Source organism: Cryptomeria japonica, chromosome 2 (genome assembly GCF_030272615.1).
Source record: "Cryptomeria japonica chromosome 2, Sugi_1.0, whole genome shotgun sequence".
NCBI classification, from domain to species: Eukaryota; Viridiplantae; Streptophyta; class Pinopsida; order Cupressales; family Cupressaceae; genus Cryptomeria; species Cryptomeria japonica.
Window position 1 is genome coordinate 508896430 of NC_081406.1, and position 18652 is coordinate 508915081.

An 18652-nucleotide genomic window follows, 5' to 3' on the forward strand; every position below is an offset into this window, starting at 1 on the left:
TTTATGCATGTTAATGTTTAATGAACACTGATAAGTTAATTTACCAAGTTTCAGCAGTTTATATTTAAGACATCTAAGGGACTTGTGGAAATATTTTTGTGGTAACTGATTCACCCCTCCCCTCTCAGTTACTCCATCCATATTTCCAACAAGAAGAATATGAAATGAATTAAATAAATTAATCTTTTCAAATTAACTATTTAATAGAAGACTAATCATTAAATAAATATTAAATATTTATTTAATTGCTCATAGCCAATTTTATGTGTATACATTTTGCCCCTCTTTGAAATGATGTTGAGACAACATTGTTTCAAAGATATAATCAAGTCTCGATAATGTGTCTGATGAAGATGAAAATCCTGATTGTGTGCCCCCTCGAGAGATTGGTCGTGAAATTGTTGAAAATTTTGATTGAGCGATTAATCTCATGATAATTGATTGAAAAGATTTGAAAATAGACCCCTCAATTAAATTCATTTTTTCAAAAATAAATAAGATTACCCTACTTGAAAAATTAATTACCCTACTTGAAAAGTTAATTACCCCTTCCAAAAATTAAAAAAGTAATAATAAAATTAACCTAGGTCAATTTTATCCTCATTTGCAAATTTCAGCTTTTGGAGAAAAAAGAATTGGAGTGTTGAGCTAGCAAGGTGGTGATCCAATACGAGAGCCATCGATTTGAGCGCATCCACTGATACCAAAGACCCATTGAGTACGGCCCACTAGTGAGTGACCTATCCTGATGTTGGTTTTGAATTTTTTTGTACAAGTTTTCATGTTTTTTGCACGTTTTAAGGCTAGTTTGAAAATTTTCCAATTTCGGCACTTCATTTTCAAACATTTGTTTGTTAGTTTAGTGCATTTATCATTTTTGTTAACGCATTTATTGATTCAGCGCATTTATTTGTTTTGTTCATGCCTTTACTTGGTATGTTAACGCTTTTGATGGGTTAGTGCATGTGACAAATTAAGTTTGTGCATTTGATTGATATGTAAGCACTTTTGTTTGATTTCTTGCATTTGTATTGTATGTTCTCGCATTTGTCTTCTGGTTTAGCGTGTTCATCTATTTTAGCACATGTGCACTGCAGGATAGCGCTTTTGTTTAAAAATTGTTTTTTTGTGATTTTGGCAATGTTAAAATTCAATCAAATGAATTTGATTAGATGATTGATGTGTGATTTTTGATAGATTGATAGATGAATAATAATGATTAATCAATGATGGATTTGATTGATTGATAGATAGATTGATCGATAGGATTCATGTATGTTTGTTTGATTGATGGGTTGATAGAAGCTTGAAGAGACCGATTTAGTCTCTGATAAAGAGCTTCATTTGTTAATCATTTGATTGATATCCTGATTTGCTTGATAGAAAAATATTTGATTTAAATGATGATTTGATAGAATAGATGATTGATAGAAAACTTGTCTGAATAAACAAGAGAAACTAGATGTTCTCTAGTGTCGGGAAAAATTCCCAGCTATGCACCATTTAGTCCTAGAGCTAACTCAAGATGAGAGTAGACATATTGATTCCTATGGATTATGTTGTCTTCAAAATCTGATTCACTTCAACATCCTTGTAAAGATATGATAACTCTATGCAGAAGAGATATTAAAGAGAAGGAAACTTCTAGGACAACATATGACAAGGTTTGATTTAACCTTCTACACTTTGGACCTATTTTGAGTCCAGGCGGGTATACCTTTGTGAACTAAATTCACACTTTTAAAAGATAAATCCACAGCAAACCAGTACAGAAAACCAGTGGACCTAATCACCTTAAAACTTACTGAAACAAAGGAATGAAAATTATACTCATATTCAGTATTTGACCTACAAAATATGTAATAAACAACTTTGATCTATACCAGTGCCTTATCCAAGGTCACAGAGTCATCTAAATTCAAACAATACTCCCCCAATCAAAATATCTCTACACATCCCATTAGCTTGGCTTCTGCAGATCCCTATACATGCCTGACACACATAAGAATTTATTCATACCACATCAAACTATGCTCATCAAGATTCAAAGTATCCTACAGGAGAATTTACTGGTAGAAATAATTCCTGCATATTTAATTCCCCTCCTAAAGAGAAAAGCTAAGAAAAATATCTACTGAAAGTTGCCTTACAACCTTATTCAAACAAAATAACCCTGGATTATTCAGAATGAAACAGTAAACACTTGCAAACACATTTGAAGATGACACAAAGTTTAAACTCAAAACCGATGGTCTGTATATTGATATTATCTTCAAGAAAGTATTACAAAAACTTTTGAATATTCTCCATTAAAACTTGGAAAAGCTCAAATAAATTTCTGCAACGTTTTCTTACAATTCTTTGCAATCCTTTTTTAACTAGTCCTGGTATCCATTTATAACAATATGGATGCACATAGCTTTGGACTTTCCTAGGAGAATTTGTTACAATCATTTCTTCTCAAGAAGAAGTTACAAAGATCTTTTACAAAAACGGTTACAAGTCAACCTCAACGGCTTCTTCTACTTGTTGTCCCATTGCAACCTCTTCTGACGGTTCTGCATCCTGAATGGCATATTTTCTTGTCAACTCATTATATACATCATCAGTTTTCCACGCAAAGTTAATCATTTTGTCTTTTACCTTGGCTAACCTTTTCAGGAATTTCTCATCTTGTTGACCTTTGAATTGAGAAAACCATAATGAGATTTGATTCTCTCTATCTCCTGAATTGTTACAACAAAAAAGGAAGCATCATCTAAGTCAACAATTCCTTTTATTCTAGCTGACAATTTGGCCTCTAATTCCTTAAGCCACACTTGTTTGTCCTTCAATTGATTTGGGCTGACAAAAACTCCTGGGAGCAATTCAAAAACCTGATCAGTGTACTCCTTCTTGTACAAATTGATCTTTCTCTCAGCATTGTCTATTCCTTCTGCTAATTTTACTAGATCCTTGGTGGTGTTACAAGTGGATTTGATAATAGGATCAGCCCCTACTTCATCATAAGATACACAAATAAGCTCCAAATCCTGCTCTCTAGGCTTGCACTTGTCAAAAATAGGCATCAAAATGGCCTTATCTCCATTAAGCTCATTCCACATATCTAAAATCTTGCTTATGTTTTTATATAATAGTGAGGCCCCCATGGTGTCTGCAAAACTTGAAATGGTAGCCCTTACTCTTTCTTCATACTTTTTGGCATACAAGGCCTGAGCCTGTTTTAAATTCTCCAATTCTTGGGGAGTGATCTCAACCATTTGAGAACTAGAAGGTGCTGGAGATGGTGGGAACTCAATAATGGGGCTGGTAGGTGGAGGTCTTGTAGGAGAAGAGGAGAACATCAGTGTTGAAGACTCACCTTGATGGTACTGTCCTGTCAACTGGCTTTGCAGTTTAGCAATGATGCTATCTTTACCCCTTATCTCTTCCTTAGCACTATTGTAAACTTTCAAAATTGTTTCCAACTTAACTTGGAGGTTTGCCTTTTTATTAGCCTCCCTTTCTACTACTGCAACACTAAACTTTGTAGTCTCTAGCATAGTGCTAGTAGCTTCCACTGCCCTTGTGTTCTGCACTATTTTCACTATCATTCCACCAAGGTAACTTGACCCAAGGGTATCCTTATTTCTCTTATTTTCATCTCTCTTAGAGACCACATGACTAGTGCTGCATTGTCTTTGCTAAAAGTAACTCCCTCCATGGGTTTGGTTTCTTTTCTCACTGCCTCCAATACCAAGGCATCTGCTATGTCCCACTCATGGAGAATGAGTACTCCAGCTTGTGCCACCATATCTCTTCCTTGCTCAGGAGTGATGGTCTTAAACTCATCTATCATTTCTTGCTTTATTTCCTCCTCAACCACAACTAGATCTTTATGAGGCTGCTCACCTTTTCTCTTTTCACATCTTGCATTGTATTTATCAATGTTTTGCTTCCATACAAACTGCATGAATGCTCCTGATGTAACAAAGTTGTTGTCAGCCAAGAAGTCCTCACTGGCCTGCTTGATCTCAAGATCCCACTCCTGGCCCTTAAACTCATTAGTAGTGATGTTCATCTCAGCAGCAAGGGGCTCTTCTGGCATTCCCTCTTCTACTTCATCATATGTGTAAGCTATTTCTCCCAGACTGCCTAACTATATCAGTTGTTCAGTTGTTGCCTGTTCATCTCCTATGTGAATAGGGGATTGAGATGGAGAGTGCAAGGGTTCATCCAATTGTATTTATTTTCCTACTCTTTTCTTCTTTGGGCTATCTTGGATGTCAATGACATCTTGTATCTTCCTCTTTCCTTTAGAAGTAGAGGGCTCCCCTGTTGTAGGCATCAGCACACTATAATTAGACTTCTTGTGCAACGTATAGTCACTAGGAGGGATTGCTCTAGTGGAGGCAGACCTACTTAAAACCATTCTTGCCTTTTTAGGGTTGTTTTTAATTACAACCTCCCTTTTTTCTTTCAAAGTCTGCATTACATCCTCAAAACAAAGAATTAGGAACTTTATTTTCTCCTCAAAAGGGTGAAAGCTAGACAATGGGTCATAGCTGGTATCAAACTGATGTACAAAGTCTAAGGCCTTTTTATAAGCCACCCACTTTTCTTTCCTCAGCTCCTGCTCATCTATTTCAAACTCATTTCTAATGAGGTCTTCAGGAAACTGAAATTGATGGGGTCTACCTCTGCATATTGTCCTCTTTCTAAACATGCCATTGAAGAAATTTTTAGGATTGGCACACCTGGACACTGCAGTTGACAAATGATAAGGTTTAAGAAAATCCTCAAAATAGTTCCAACCTCCCTTGGTTATTACAAATTGGTGGGCTAGAGTAACCGTAGGGAAAATAGTCCCTTTACCCCTGCCTGTTAGCTCTGCTTCTTGCACACTACCAATTTGTCTGAGGATTTTTGCACTTCCCACTTTGAGAGGGACTTGATAGGGTAATAAAAATGGAGTGCCTCTAAAACCAAATACTCTGAAAACTGTGGAGACAGGGTATAAGTAAATATCACCCCAATTATGGACAATTTTTATATTTTTTGCAAATTCTTTTGGTATAATAAATTCCAAAAGAACCTTGGGGACTCTCAGATTTTCTGAACAGAGGAGAGTCCTAATCTTTGATGCAAAACATTTATCAAACTTTAAGAAACTAGCATCATCTCTATCCCATGACAGCACTGTACTCCATAATTGCACTGGCATTTTTTCTCCATCTTTCTCTTTTATAAGATCCATTCCACTTGCAAAATAATCACCACCCTTGAATAAAAATAAATGCATGAGGAGCGAATACCATCCAAAAGGCCTATCCACTTTCACATTCTTTATTCGTATCAATCCTTCATGGATAGCATTAGTAATAAAGGAAGCATAATCAAAGGTTACTGCAAGAGAAGGATTCAAAATTTGAGCAATCATTAGCATGTAATGATTGGGCATATTTGCCTCAGCATCCTCTCCTAAAATCTAGCAAAGTGACCAATACAATCCCTTAGCCCTAAGGGTGAACAGATTCAATGAGAAGGGCTCTTCAGTGTTGAGTCCTACAATTGTCAACCCACCTATCTTCACAAAGAATTCTTTAAGAGGCCCATTTCTAAGGTGGTTCCTCTGCACACTGTATACCTGAGCTAATGATTTGAAATTAATAGGTTCTAGAAAACTAGTAAACTCATTAAGCCCAAAAGCACTTCTGAATTCCTCATTATTTATTTCAATGAGGGCTTTCCCATTTATATCCCTAATGCTCCTTGTGACTGGATCATAATTATGTGCAATCTGAGTTAGGAGATCTAAATCCATGAATACTCCTGGAACTACCAATTTTCCCACATCTGACTCCCAAATGCTATTCTGCGGGGCTGGGGAATTTCTCATGCCAAATCCAACTTTGAACAACCCCAACCCAGACAACCCAACCTGTGGGTCTCTCAACCAGTTACCCTTATCATATAACCCCTCTCCTATTTTCAAACGAGGAGCTCTTAGCACTAGTTCTTTCACCTTTAATGCTTGATTAGTTGACAACATCAACTGTTCAAGAAAATCATCACAAATGGCCCTTTCCTGGTAATTAACTTTTCCTGAGAACTCTCTCTTAGGTGCCATCTTAAAATATGCAAGCAATTTAATTATTACCCCCAATTGGTTCTGTGACAAATCAAGACCTCAATTAAAACACACTGCTAAGAAATTGCCAAACAAGAGTACAAGAAAACCTGTTTTTAGCTTGAAGAAATCCGCTCAGCAATTGAATGAATTTTCTCTGTATTTGAAGAATAATAGCTCTGCAATCACTTTCTCTGCAACAATTCTTTGGAATGATTTTCTCATTCGATTGATATGAGATCATATATGGTACTTGGGCTCTTAACTATGACATTGATACCGCATGCTTCGACCGTCCCTTTAGAATTGAATTCATGAGAGAATTCAAAATTTTGGCTCCAATGGGTCACAACATGCCTGCATATTTTTTCCTTCCGCTCTTTCACCATTTCACAGAGCATAACCTTCGAGCAATTTCGCCAAACAAAATTACACCAACCGTCCAATCAAATGAAACTCGATCGGTCTTTACACTGACCTAACAGCTTTGCCTTAGCACCGGGCCCTACCTCCTTTTCGCCATTTTGCGGGCTTTATCCTCTGAGCACTTTTCTTTCACGAAGCTACTCTAGGTGTTAGATGGAACTTTAACTGCTCAGTGTTTAACTCTTACCGAGACCGTCAGCTTTTTCATTAACCGTGCCTCTATCTTAACGGCTAACAGTCTTTCGCTATTTCGCAAAGCATAAAACACTTTCAACTTTGGGCCATGAAATAACGCGAAGCGTTGGATCAAATCGGAGATGACCATCCTTTAAGCGAGACCTTTATGCTTGCTTCATTTACGCCACTCTTTCACTGGTTACCAAATACCACGTGGCACTCAACCATTGGCTTTGGAAAACTCTTCAAGTTTAGTTCAAAGTCAGCCACGTGTCTTTCCCTTATAACCGCCAATTACACCTTGGCAGGCCCTCAATTTCTTCTGAAACCACGTGTCAATCAACACGTCACCATCTAGCATTACACCTGGATGAACCTTCTCTTCCTTTCTCTATTTTGCGAAGCATATCCCTCGGTTGGTTTGCAGCCACGAAACAACGTGAGCCCTTAGATTGAATCAGAGTTGATCCCCTTTTAACTTCATGCTTTATCTGTCCTTGGGGCCCCAAAACCTTTTCGTTGTTTCGCTAGTTTTAAAACACGAGCACTTTACATTTGCGAACTCACGCGGGCCATTAGATTATATTTGAGTTGCTCGATGCTTAACAACATAATTGAATTTAGCAGACGTGGGCCCTCTGACTAAACTCCATCCACCTGGCATCTAGTCACTTTCGAACTGACATGTCAACCTTTCATTTGCTGAGAGAAAACATCGGATTCCACCTCATCCTTGCCACCTATATCTACCAGGTCACTTCTTATCCCGCGGCATGACTCACCTCTGGGACCCACTTTTTAATCCTTAGATCTGAATTGCTGACTATTTTGACTTTATGCCACGTGCCATCATCTTACTCACCATCTCGACCAATTGGACTGCCTGCTTGGAACGTCATGTCATTTCACTACTTCATGAAAGCTAACTATCGAGCATCTTCCTCCTGCGAAGCTGCGCTAACCGTCAGATCAAATAAGACTTGCACATCTGTTATGCTCTTATTAAAACTCCTTTTTCGTGGGCCGAAAAACCTTTTCGCTATTTCGTAGGGCATAACCTTCGAGCATCTACCAGCCATGAAATAGCACGAACCATCGATCTCTCTTGAACCTGATCACCTTCTAGCCATTGGAAGTCTCCGCTGTTGGGTCCCGCCAAGCATTTTCGCCATTTCGTGAAAGATATTTCACTTGCTAGTTTTGGCTACAAACTAACACCAACTGTTAGATCTTGAATGAGATGGAGCCCTTTTAAACTAGACCAAATGCGCACCATTGAACACGCTTTTCCCTTTTGCCATTTCACAAGTCTTAAACCACGCGCAACTTTGCCTAATGAAATAGCAAAAACCATAGATCCATCTGAGAGTTGTGTGCAACTTACTGAGCCCGACAACATTAGGAAGAAAAGACATAAGGCATAAATTTTTATGATTAATTCAACAACCGCCTAGGCAAATGACATGGGGGGACACCTCATACGACCCCAAGACCCATTACTTAAGTGGATAAAGTAACACAGGAATAGAAACCAAAGGGTTTTTGATCAAACATTGAGCGATTTAAAATTGAAACCCTAAACCCTTAAGACCTAACACAGACTTGAAGTAGTTGATAGTGTGTCTGACTCAAAATTTCAAAAACTTAGCCAATTATGGGAAAAGACAACCCATTTCTTAAACAGTGATAATAGATTACATCACCTATTATGCATGCCTAAGATTACACATAATAGGGGTTTATTGACTACATTAGCTGAGAGATGGCACAACGAGCACAACACATTTCACCTACCCACTGGTGAAATTAGTGTGATGCTCGAGGATGTGTATAGGATCCTTCACATCCTAGTGACTGGCGATCTTGTCCAGTATGACTACCAAGATCTTGGTGGGACTGAGGCATGCAGGATAGTGTTTGGTGATCAGAGTATCAATGGGGGAGATATTCGATGGGGGCACATGATTATGCGCTATGATATGCTCCCAGTGATACTTGCTAGCTTGATTGGCGGGTTTATATGTCTTGATAGGAGATCTCAAGGATTTGTCATTAGGTGGAGAGGTATTTTGCAGAGCATGATGCATCATCACACTCGATATGCATGGGGTGTGTGTGTGCTTGCACATCTATATCATGATTTATAGTAGGTTGTTTATGATGGTGGAGCTAGTCTCTCGTCTGGATGCACATTGCTTCAGGTCTGGTGTTGGGAGCACATTATTGTTACCCGGTCAATACATGATAGAGTTCATGGTGATGGTCAGCCATTTGTATATTTTTACAAAGGTATCATTACTCAATCGAAGCTGGGTAAGCTTGAGTATTGGCAATGTGCTTTAAATTCCATGGATACTATTATTTGGAGACCATATGTTCATTGTGAGCCTTGGTTGGAGGACACTCAGATTTTGCCATTGATTTTGTAGAGTAGATATTTGATCATCCATAATCCTTATATCATTGAGAGACATTTATTTGGTTTCATTTTGAGATAGTTTGGTATTATTTAGCACATACCTTCTGGTATCGCTATTTATGCATGGCAGTACAAGGACAAACAATATTGGGGTCCTTCATTATCTTTTGAGATAGCATACACAGTGTTTTTGGCTATTCCTATTGTAGCTTATTATTTGAGACCACACATTTTGGTTGTAGGGATTACAACAAATTACACTTGGTATCTTCTTTCCCACCCCTTTCCTCGCATTACTGATTTAGAAGACCCTCCTCCTAGCTCAGAAGATGAAGAGGATGATTCAGATGATCCTATTGTCTGATGACAGAGATGGAGGCAAGAGTTTAGAGCTACTTGAGAGGCTGGGGTAGATGGGGGAGATGAGGGTGGAGATGGCCGAGGAGGGAGATGAGGATGGAGAGGAGGCCAAGTTAGATTCCAAGGAGGACCTTTTGGACAGGTTGGGAGGGTTGGGAGGTGACTTCCTATGGCAGGGAGAGATGGAGACCGGATTGGGAGAGATGCAGGCAGAGGAGAATTTAGAGCAATGAAAGGATTACCCTCTCCAGGATTAGGCAGAGGTGGAGGATTGGATAGAGGTTGGGGCACAAGGATTTATTTTGGGAAGATCTATCTAGATCTAGGAGTGATTGCGGCACAAGGAGGTTTGGATGAGGGGGAGGAGGACTTAGAGGATCATGTGCACCTCATTTGATAGCGGATTATGAGAGCTACTCAGGTAAAACTCCATTAGGTGGAGAGGGAGGTGGTGATGAGGGGATGCAAGATGTAGCCTAGTAAGGTGAGCCACAACAAGAGACCATAGATGACCTTAGATCACAGATTGATCAGCTCATGGTACAGGTTTAGACACTCACTATTAAGAGAGACAGAGCAATGAGGAGATACCAGGATGCACATAAGCTAAACTGGATCACATATAGGAGGTTGGATCTAACACTCTCTAAGTTGGCACTATGAGGACATTGTATCAGGCTGGAAAGGAGACAACGCATTGGCGGTGACTATATGAGGATCTGGTCTCGGAGAGCCATAGAGCAGGGAGCTATGTGACTACTCCTGTACCTGGCAGGATGGATACCAGCAGTAGTGGGATCATGGGGCCTCCTTAGAGGAGCAGGGCCATCTAGAGGATCTTCTCGTCCACATCCTCAGAGATGGACAAAGTCAGCGCGGGAGTGGTATAGGGCATCCATGAGACTTGATTTGATATTATGAGACATTTGTATGTTATTGATTATTTCTTTGATATCATTGTATACTTGGACTTTTAATTGTTTTATGATGATATGAAGACATGGACTCTATATGATGGTTATGATTCATGACTTATTTTGCATGCTAATTTGATGATGATGACTTATATATTCTATATTCATTGACTACATGGATGATATCATGATTATCTATATGCAGTGATTACATGGTTGATATGATTATGATATTGATTACATGGATGATATGATGATGATATTTCCTTTCCTTTATATTCCATGATGTTATATTGATGATATGACAATGATATTGATTCTATCTAAGACTTATATGATCTACATGATAATGATAATGTGAAATGATTTATATGCATATGGAAATGATCTTAAAATGTAATGATCACATATGCAAATAGATGTTTAATTCTATTCCTTGATGTATATGCATGTGATGATGAAATGATAAAATGATTTACATAAAATGCATTTCATTTTGAGTTTTTGAATGCAATATGATGATTATGGAGTATAATTCTTATAATGATTAGGTGATGAAATATAAACATTGATGATGTAATAATATGGTTAATGATTCTAAATCCACAAATGCAATTAAATGAACCTAATGAAAATGATTCTAAATGAAACTAATGAAAAATAATGATAACTAAATCTAATGCAACTAATAATGATATGATCAATGCAAATGACACTAATGCAATCCTAATGCAATTAAAAAATGAATGCAACTAATAAATGACATGATGATTATACCTAGATAATTGAATTCAAACTAATGCAATTGTTTTTGTTTGTCCAAATATACTCAATCTTTATTTTGACCGTTGATCTCAAATGAAATGCTTATAATGCAACTCACAATGAATGCTTATAATGTAGATGATAATTAAATAAAAAATGATCTAACTTAAATGATACTGCCATTCCTCACTTGTTGTCTTGTAACAGTGCTTGATTTCATCATTGAGCTTTTAAAATGTTTTTAGAAAATACAAGCAACTTCACATAATGATTCAAGTTGACCTGAGTGCTTCTTACATGGATTTTGATATAGAAAGTTTATACAAGCAACTTGGTATGATGAATCAAGTGGACCTGAGTATTTCTTGTAGAACAAACAAGGATTATCCATTTTCATGCATGACTCAGAATGTCCTCCTTGATCTTTTGCCGATCATATCCTTAGACAAGTACATACCTTACTAAGAGATAAACTATAGACAGCAAACAAAGAAAATAATCATGTCCCATCATAGCTCATCTAGTCATGGACATCGTCGAGTTGCGTAGAACACATTATTAGCAAAATCAAGATATAAACATTGAATCTTGTGTCACACATATGTTCTCATGGTCATTAACTTATATAATCATCTTAATGAATGATAATTGATAATCCTTGGTAACTTTCTGGTTGAATCTTTGTATTTTGAGTTTCTCAATCCAGTTGTTACAAATGTCTTGATCTTCATTGCCTTGCTTGTTGTTTGTTTCAAAACCCCAAGCGTTTTTGTTTTTTTTAAGTTTTCAAATGTTTTTTGGTTTTTCTAAGTTTTTAAAGATACCCTTAACAAAAGGAGTTTAGGATTTTACCCCCAATAGAAACAAACTTTATTATGGATGTACAAAGGATGATCCAAACCATGGTGGGATACAAATGCAGATTGATTGATGTTGATTAAATCCAAGACCATGACTACGATAAGTATATCAAAGATTGATAATTATTAATAAGCTGCATATTTCCTGCTAATGGTTCAAAGAAATGGATTCAAAAGATAGAATACATATGTTAGGATAGGTAGATAGATGCAAATAGATGGGCTAATATGGATAAATGGGAAAAGCAATCTCATAGATGGAGAAACTCACTTTTAGATAGCACCTGTTTACCAGGTTTCCACTATCTAAATTTATTGCATTTTTTTTTTTTTTGATTGTTTTATATTATTTGTTTTTTTGTGTTTGTTTTTTAGGGATTTTTGTTGCTTTTTTATTTTTAGTCTTTTTCTGCTTTTTCATTTTTTTTGTGGTATTTTCTCTTTCTGTTGATACCTTTAAGCATAGAATTTATTCAGGTGCATAGTATTGATAGGCTCATCAAACCAATCTCCTTCTGGTGTAGATAATTTGTATGCTCCTGAACCATATGTTGCTACCACGACAAAGGAACCTAACCAATTTGGCTCAAATTTACCTTTCTTTTCTCGATCTTGTTGATTTTGTGGATTTTCCCTTAGAACTAGATCTCCAATCTAAAAAATGTGTGGCTTAGCTCTGTGGTTTTAACTTCTCACCATTCTCTGTTGGTATGTTTTCAAATGATCTGAAGCATTTTGGCAACTCTCCTGAATCAGCTCAAGTTCTTGAAGCCTAGAGACTTGTTGTTCTTCTTTTGGGATAAGGCCTTTCAAGGATACTCATAGAGAAGTATCTCTACTTCTACTGGTAATATGGATTTTGATCCATAGAGTAAGCAATTAGAGTTTCCCTCATTGGTGTGTGGATGCTAGTTCGATATGCCGATAGAGCAGGATTTAGCTGAATATGTCAGTCTTTACCAACCTCATTAACTGTTTTCTTTAGGATTTTTAGGATTGTCTTGTTTGATGCCTCAGCCTGACCATTTCCTTGTGGATAATATGGTGTAGAAAACCTATGTTGGATATGGAATCGCTCACATAGTTCCTTCACATCTTTATTCTTAAATGGCATCCCATTATCAGTGATGATGGTCATAGGGACTCCATAGCGATAGATTATATAATTCAGGATAAATGATGATATTTGCTTTCTTGACACCTTTATCAAATGTATTGCTTCAATCCATTTAGTGAAATACTCAGTAGTAGTCAAAATAAACTTATTTACATTAGAAGATGAATGATTTATCTTATCCACTAGGTCAAGACCCCATTGAGAGAATGGCCATGACCCTGCCATAGGATGTCGTTCTTGTGTTGGTGCATGGATGAGGTTCCCATGGATCTGACATTGTTTACATTTCTTGGCATATGTAAATGAATCTCTCTCCATAGTAGACCAATAGTAACCCAATTGGATAAGTTTCTTAGCTAGTGTTAAGCCACTTGAGTGTGTGCCACAAATACATGTGTGGACTTCATTAAGAACTTTTTTAGATTCCTCTTGTTCAAGGCATCGCAATAGACTTCTATCTAAACCTTGTCTATATAAGGTATCAACTATGATAGTATATCGAGATGACTGACAGATCAAATTTCTCTTTTGATTGCAAGATAGGTCAAGAGGAAGGATATTCTCTTTTAGGTATCGATAAGTTTGGCTATATAAAGATTGATCAGTTCTAGATATATGACAAATCATATGGGTATTTTGAGATTCAACAGTAGGATGCAAGATATCTTCCACCAAGAATTCATAACATTGTTGATTCTCTTGATTTTTCAAAAGAGATGCTATTGTAGCCATTGCATTTGTTTCTTTGTTCTCATTTCTTGGGATCTGAGTAAATGATATTTCTTCAAAGTGATCTTTAAAATCTTCAACCAATTATTTATAGGGCATCAACTTGTCATCCTTAGTTTAATAATCATCATTTATATGGTTGATTATGAGTTGTGAATCTCCATAAACATGAAATTCCTTAATGTTCCATTCAACGGCCATTTTGATCCCAATAATCAATGCCTCATATTTTGCAGTGTTGTTTGTGCATGGGAATCACAATCTGTATGATTTTGGAATTGTGTGACCTTGAGGTGTGATGAAGAAAATTCCAGCACATGATCCATGTTGTGTATAGGAGCCATCAAAGTACAACTCCCAAAAATTTGTGCTAACTATCAGAATATCTGCATCAGGAAATTCGATGTGCAATGGTGTGTCATCTCGTAGGGGTACTTCGGCCAATTGATCAACAATTACCTGCCCTTTGATATATTTTTTATCAACATATTCTATATCAAAATTATTGGCAATATTCTAGATTTGGTTAAGTGTTATCATTGATGTCAACATTGTATCCCAGTTGGAGACTATCCCAGTTAGATCTATCTTGGTTAGTCTTGGTCATCATCTTGGTTTTGGCTATGATTCTGATCTGGTATGATCAGATCTCTGGAATCAATTTTGGATGCTTATTATGATGGTTATATGGTTGTTATATTCTTTTGTTTCATTATTTGGTTATCTATTTTGGTATTTACTGGTACCAGATTAGCTTATGCCTTTATCGGTTAGCTTTTGGCTTTATCGGCTTGCCTAGCGTTCCCTATTAGCTTTATCGATATGCATTATTTGGTGACTTGATCAATGGATTTTGGGCCCGTCTTATGGAATCTATTTCTATCATGTTTTTGGTGCTTCTTGATCATATCCTGAGTGTTTGGTGACTTTGCATTGGATGGTATGTTGTTATGGTGGTCCAATTTGGATTCAGTTAAACTTTCACTGAGTGTTTTTATCGGCTAGTGAAGTGTGTTGGATTTTGGTCTTAGCGGAATTCCCAATAGATATAATGTTTGGATACTTGATTTAGGTCCATGCTATGTAATTTAAATCATAATATTGGTTTGGTAATATCGTGTGATGTAATTTTTGTAATTATGGGTTTATGGGTTTATGGTTTAGTTGACCTTGCCAATAAGGTTAATGATTTGTATTTATAGGTGACTTATTCATGTAATTTGTATGGTCATGGTTTTTGGTGGTTAAGTCTTCATTAACAGAGAAAGGATTATGTACGGATAGAGTCATATCATTTCACAAAAGGTTGGAAGGTTTTGTGTTGCAGAGCAAACATCAATGCTTAACTGGAACTTTATTAGGCATTTGTAGATGCTACTTTCACAATTCATTACTTTCCAAATTGTAGTCTGATGATTTTATAAGTCAGTGATACTTCCCTTTATGATGAGCAGTGTGCTCTAGGCTATTGGCCTTTTTGTATGTGTAGACCCCATTGTAGTTATTTACAATACTATTGCAGAGTATTCATCTAATTGTGGGTAGGGTTTCCCACAGTGGTTTCCCTTTTCGGGTTTTCCATGTCAAAATATTGGTGTTATATGTGTTGTGATTTTATGTTATACTCTTCATTGTGTTATGTTCTCCTTTAAGGTTTATAACTGAATTGATTATTGTTACTTTTAGAAAACTGATTCACACCCCCTCTCAGTTTACTCCTGGTATCAGTGCATTCTAACAAAACTCACTTAGTATCATGACTGATTTAGTTAATCTTCCTGTCAAAGTTGGCTTGCTTAGCAAATACTTCAGCAGATCTATTTTTGCTATTAATTTCATAGAATGAGTCAGCATATAGTGTCACAATTTCTGAGTTGCAAATACAACTGCTAGATGTGTCTTCTCAACTGATGAATAGCTCAATTCATAGCCTACAAGTGTCCTACTGATGTAATACACTACTCTTTCTTTTTCTTCTTCATCATGTTGTGCTAAGAGAGCTCTTAGTGATACATTTGTTGCTGAAATTTAAAGAAACAATGGTTTCCCTTTGATTGGTGATACCAGTACTGGAGGATTTGCCAGATATTCCTTGATCTGCATAAAGGCTTCCTCACACTTATGATCCCATTTGAATGGAACATTCTTGTGTAATAGGTGAGTGAAGGGATGACATCTATCTGCTAAGTGATAGATGAATCTTTTGATTGACTGCAATCTCCCTTGTAGAGACACAATTGGCTTATATTCTTAGGTGATTCCATCTCCATGATAGCTTTAACTTTTTCAGGGTCTACTTCAATTCCACAAGCTGATATAATGTACCCAAGAAGTTTTCTAGAGGTAACTCCAAATGTACATTTCTTTGGATTCAATCTTAACTAATATTGTTCAAGCCTATCAAAGATCTTGCCCAAGATATTCAAATGTTATTTTCTTGTATGAGATTTTGCAAGTATGTCATCTACATAATCTTCCATTATTGTATGCATCATGTCATGGAAAATTGTTGTCATGGCTCTTTGATAAGTTTTTCCCACATTTTTAAGCCCGAATGACATGACATTCTAGCAGTAAGTACCCCATGCACAAGTGAATGTTGTATTTTCTTGATCTTCAAGGGTGATTCTTATTTTTATACCCTGAGAATCCATCCATTAACTAAAACATCTCATGTCCTGCTGATAAGTCTACAATTATATCAATGTTGGGAAGTGGGAAATCATCTTTGGGACATTCTTTATTCAAATCTCTGAAGTCAATGCAGACTCTTATGCTTTTATCTGGCTTTGACAATGGCACAATGCTTGAGATCCACTCTGGATAAGCAACTGGTCTTATGAAACCCACATCTAATAATTTCAGTGGCTCCATTTTGACCAGTAGAGCGATGTGTGGATGCATCTTCCTTAGTTTTTGCTTAACTAGTTTTTCTTTTGGATCCACCTTAAGATGCTACATGATAAGATCCGGATCAAGTCTTGGCATGTTTGCATAGGACCAGCAAAATTTATTTGCCTTTGTTTGAAGAATTCTATTAGTCTTTCTTTTCTTCATCTGATAATGATGTAGCAGGGTAAAGGACCTTGGGATCCTTTGGTGTGCTAATGTTTATTGCTTCTATTGGCTCTATCAATATTGTAGATCTCTCTTAAAAATATGCAGGGAGGGTGTCAAAATTTCCATCTTCCGATGCCTCAAGGAGGTTTTCACTGTTAGATACGTCCTTTATTTTTCCTCTTGATTGATCTAATGTTGTCATGAAATGGTTTTCAGTGCTAGTTCTTTTTCCTTGTTTTATTTTAATTTTGTGACTAGAAAGTTTGACACTCTCTTGACTGTAAGAAGCATTACTCGATTCACCGATGGAAGACATCTTAGGTGTGATTGGATCAACAGAATTAAGATATACAACTAATTCATGATCATTGGAAAAGAAATCCAATTCAAGGCTTTCTAAGTTATCCCAATCAATCAGTTCTGGATGAAGCAGGGGTAGGTCATAGTCATCATCATCATTGGGTATTTCAAGATTCATGACGTAATAGTCATAGTTTGGTGTAGAATAAGTTATGTCATAGATAGAACTCTCTTGAGGATAATCTATCTCGAGCATGCTCCAATTAGCTCTAACAAAGTCAAGATTGGTATTTTGTGATTCACTCTCAAGTGACTCATCATCTGACTTTTGTCACTCAAACGAATAGATTATATCAACACATACATCTTTAATACTATAGGTTCTTTCTAGATCAATCTTATCAAATTCATTTGTGGCTTGAAGCTAACATACTTGTGCACATGGCATAGAGGATTTTGTTTTCTTTGCTAACTTTTGCCCTCTATCGAACTCAGCTTCTTCTGGACTAATAGTCATTCCTGCTTGACTTTCTATTAGTTCTTCTATAGTTATTTCATACCTTGGTGTCTCTTTCTCAATGTTTGATATAGATCTGATATTCTGTTGATCCTCTAATGATTGAGTAGTGACTATTTGTGTTTCTTGTGGTGTCACTTCTTGATTTTTCTCATTCTCTTTTCTTTGTTGCCTTGCATATACGTCTTTCTTCTAAATCCTAATTTCTTCTTATCTTCTTTCCAGCTCTATTCTCTATTTTGTGAAAAGTGTGTCCTCACTTGTACCATATGCTTGTTCCTCATCATTGTATTCATTTGATACATTGGATGATGGATTTAGACCCCATTCATATTCATTTGAATCTATTTCTGAATCATTGTCTAGAATCGCACCACTATACCTGACAGGAATGTTATATGGTGAGAATAGTTCTCTGATTTTGGTCATTTGTTCTTTCACTATTTCTGGAATATTTTAATCAGGTTCTATGCTTACTTGTATTCCTTGGACTTGCTTGCCAGATTCTTCTTCTCTTTTGATAGAAATCTCTTCCTGTTGCTTCTCATGTTCTTCTTGTTTATGCTTATTAGCTATTGTTTCTGTTGCTTGATGTAGCCTTTCTTTTCATGGTTCTTCTTTAGGAATTTCTTTCTTTCTTCACTTTGGATGTTGATAATTATGGTGATTTTCTTTTGATTTAGAATACCCAAGTCCTTATTTATCTTCCTTAGATTGCATGTGAGGACAAATAGGTTCTGAAATACCTTCTTGTCTTTTACCAATTGGTCCTTTTCCTTCATATCCCATCTTTTGCATGATTTTGTTACCATTTCCATATTTCTCTATGGGAATACTGACTTTTGCAGTTTTTGTTGTAGTTTTATTCTCATCTTTGTATAACCAACTAAGAATGTCCT